This window comes from Triticum aestivum, chromosome 3B (assembly GCF_018294505.1).
Source record: "Triticum aestivum cultivar Chinese Spring chromosome 3B, IWGSC CS RefSeq v2.1, whole genome shotgun sequence".
Classification (NCBI taxonomy): domain Eukaryota; kingdom Viridiplantae; phylum Streptophyta; class Magnoliopsida; order Poales; family Poaceae; genus Triticum; species Triticum aestivum.
The window spans coordinates 809350053-809354050 of record NC_057801.1 but is presented as its reverse complement, the minus strand read 5'-3'; the positions used below and the strand labels follow the sequence as shown (position 1 = coordinate 809354050).

The 3998-nt window shown below is 40.1% G+C and overlaps 1 long non-coding RNA gene across 1 annotated transcript; it reads left to right on the top strand.

Moving 5' to 3' along the window:
- The first annotated feature begins 260 nt into the window (after positions 1 to 260).
- On the top strand, positions 261 to 1273 carry LOC123066757 (uncharacterized). The gene is made up of 2 exons (XR_006431425.1): positions 261 to 404; positions 1010 to 1273. It is a non-coding gene; the product is annotated as an uncharacterized lncRNA (long non-coding RNA).
- The last annotated feature ends 2725 nt before the right edge of the window (positions 1274 to 3998 follow it).

Here is a 3998-nt window from a genome sequence, read left to right as displayed (position 1 = left end):
TTACTTTTGCTTTCACCCTGGACTCCAAACTTGTATCATTAATAATTATCAAATCAAGTTGCCTTGTGTATATTAAAACATACCGTGCTATGTTCAGTGTGCCCAACATCCTCAGATCAACATTATTGAGCCAGTAGCTGCTATATTGGTTTAATCTGCAAACTACCCCTTTCTATTTCTTTGGGACCCTTTATTGTCTCACCATGCAGTACTGTAAAAATGTATTATTGTCTCACCAATGATCCTTTTGGTTTCATTCTCTTTCATTATGTTATGATTTAGGGACCAATGATCCGTTGTATGGAAATTACACGGAATAGGATCAGCACAACAAGGAGGCTGCAGCAGGACGTTAAGGTTATCAATAAAGGCAAGAAATTCTACTTATTCTTCTGAATAAAGAGGTACTGTTCCCTGTTGTTACATTATTGAATAATTGCATAATCCTTTGGTTTTTACTGTTATGGAGATGATGATGACTCTGCCCATTTTTCTCAAACATCTGAAATGGTTAGACTTAACTCCTTGTTATTTTCTTACTATACAATTTTGTGGTGATGCATCATTGAGCACTTGCACTTAAGAGTATTGACATTGGTACTGTGATTTGAGCCTGACTTGCAAGAAGCCTCTAATATCTCATCAATCCAGACTGTTAGGTGATAAATATTTCTACCTAATCCAGAAGCATGTGGTTAGGTTGTCATTTGAATGGATTTTTTCAGTTGCATGGTTTGTATAAATCTGAGATATGATTCTATCACAAATTACTCCATTATTTTTTCCATATAGCTGTAAAATTGGGTAACTTTGCTGTGACAAAAACAAGTTGTGTATATATGCCACTGTTATTGCGAGAAACTGAGATATCAGATCGATTATGCTTATTATATCTTATAGATATTGTTCCTGTTTGTTGTCACCTTTTTGTATCAAAGTGTTGACACTTGCACCTTTTTTTATGCGAGACACTTGCACTTTTGTACAAGTTCATTTATGTCCACTGCAGGGTAACCTTGAAGAGAAGCTTGCAACTTAAGCTGTAACCAAACATTATGAAAAGAGGTCTCACGCTGTGAATATTTAGTTGATGCACTAGTGATTTTAGATGTTGCACCTCTGTTTTCATTCTCTTTTGATTCATGTATGTAAATTTGATGGAATTGTATCCGATGTATGTGAATTTGTAACTCCATGGTTGATGGAAGCTATTGATAGCGATGTTTCTTTGTTCTAAACAATCAGAGTAATAAAATAGCTATGCGTAAGACCATCAATTCTAAGATTTTTTTTTGTTCATTGGACTCAATTTTTCCTGGCGGTTATGTATGACAGGGATATGAAATTTACCTGGTTTACCAAACCTGACGACTGTGTATCCCTGTGAGGCCAAAACCGTCAGAGAAACAATGAAAACCGACAGGAAAAATGTTCCTGTCGGCCAGCCGACAGGCATATCATAATTTCCCTGTCGAGCTATGCCTGACGGCTAACCCTGACGGTTGGCCGACAGGAAATACTTTCCCTGTCGGTAAACCCTATTTTCCTGTCGGGTTTCGGCTCACAGGAATATTTCTGTTTCTGGTAGTGACGTCGGCACTTCAGCTGGGATCTGGCCAAAACAAGAATGCTTTTACATCGTTACCTTCTTGAAGGCATTGCTCGGATATGCTCATTCAGGTTCTTCAGGGTGAAAACCTAGATTCTGACTTTGGATGGTTGGATCCGGTGACGGCGGCGCTTGAGCGCCAATCCCTTTCTGAAGGCGTTGCTGTTGAAGAATCTCGTCGGTCGTGTGATGTCATGGGATGTTTGGTGCGGATACGGTCACCGATTTAGTTTGCTGATCACCGATCTGATCTTTTTTGTGTTTTTTTATCGCCTATGTATAGCTTTGGTCTTATTTGACTTTGCTATTTATTGGCGTGTTTTTGTGTGTGTGTGTGCGCGTTGATGTTGACTGTGTGCATCTTAGTTATGCAGAGGCCGGGTGTGTGCTCACTATATTTGTATTCTCTTGATGCTCCATTCCGAACCAATAAAATTCACCCTTTGTCGAAAAAAACTATCTTTCCCTATCACCAGGAGCTCCCAATTGAAACTGACGCGTATCTGTCCCTGACGCCGTCGGCTCCCAACAAAACAGATGGCTAATCTTTCCTTGCACATCAAGTTAAATTTTTCTATTGAGGAAAGGGACAGTTTGTCCCCTGTTAGCTTTTTAATCTTGATTATATCTCTGTATATGTAGTTTTTGTTATGCATGTAGTTTAGACGGTCGTAGGGTGGTGTAGTCCGGCGAAGCCTCGGTTCAATGTGCGGAAGAGGAGAGATGCCGGGTTGTCGTGTGATGCGACAGGCAAGGCGAGATGCCGATGGTGTGAAGCCGCGGTGCCGTGTGATGCGGCGAGCATGGTGGGATGCCGATTATGTTGTGCGATAAGGTGATGCCGTGAGAAACGGCAAGGCGCAATGAAGACTGAACTGTGATGAGCTAAAGTATGATCAAGTGGAGCCGAGTGATGCGGCAAGTTCTGGTCTGGTTTGTGCCGGCCAGGTCGTGTGGCTGTTAGTGGAGCGGGAACGGATCCTCTAACATCATGAAGGGATGTCATGAAGCTACAGTGCAATCCCAGTGCAAAATGAAGAAAGGATGTCACGGGCACTGTAGCAAAGATAATGTGCGCAATTACTGTTCATAGAAAATAAAATCCGAAATTAATTTTATTGCATCATAATTTTGTTTGTATGTAATTTTTGTAAATGTATACAGTAGATTTGTAATTTACAAATTAATTCAAGTCATTTTAGGCTTAATTATATGGATGTGAAGAAGGGATGTCAGGGTACCGTAGCTTCCCTAACATCATTTCGTGATGTTAGAGGATCTCATCCCTAACATCCAATTTCTTGTGTACTGTGAGAAGAAGAAGACGATGCTGCGCCAAGTCTCCGGGAGAATAACATACGGAAACCAATATTCAATAAAAACTTCGTGCAAACAATATTTTAATGTTTTGTAAAAAAATATGGGATGTTAAGAGGGTGATGTTTTATTGCCATGCAAAATTTGAAGTTGAAACACATTACGAGGTGTGAGCTATGAAAAAGACAAATTCAGTCCTGAATAGTGACATTACTGTTCGGCACTATTCAATGCTGATTTTGTCTTTTTCATAGCTCACATCTTGTAGTGTGTTTCAACTTGAAATTTTGTGTGGCGATAAAACATTATCCTCTTAACATTCCATATTTTTTTTCAGATTTTCTTAAAACTTCAAAACATCTTTTTCTTATGGTTTTTATCGGTTTCCACCGAATGTTGGTTTCTGTACCCCCTCGCCGCCAACCCCGACCCCTAAGTTCGTCAGAGCGTCACAAGACATGCATGTGTTCACTTAACGAGCCAGGAGGAGCTGTCTTGCGTCTAATGAGCCAGGACACGTGACATATCGTGTCATCAACAGTAGCATGGGCAACTGTTCATTGATTGAGATAGCACACGTTTTTTGACCTCGCAGACGAAGAATCTCACATGCAGTCATCAACCCACTTGTTCCTCAGAGCCGGATCCTCTCACGGCCGGATCCATTGGCGGTAGCCTTGCATGCAAAGCTAGCTAGCAAGTAGCTTCATCGCATACTTGCCCGTCAAGCTCTAGATGGTGAGGCCTCCGTATGTATGTTAGTTCGATATATAGAGACTCAATTTGGTGGTGCGTATAACTTTGCACGGTTTTTGTTTTCTCTTCATTTATGTAGTGTAAGAATCAATGTTGTCGCGCCCAATATCACGATTATAGTAAAAAAACATAAAATAAACCATCATGTTATTTTTTAGAAAATGCAGTGCATGTTTGGATTTTGTAAGAGACTTTTTAAACCTTTATGCTACAATATTTGTTATACAGTTACAAAATCAGGATCGATTATAATGTTTCAATCAGTCTCTAGATAATGGTCAGATCTCAGGATCGACTGATATGTCCCTAGTTTTCG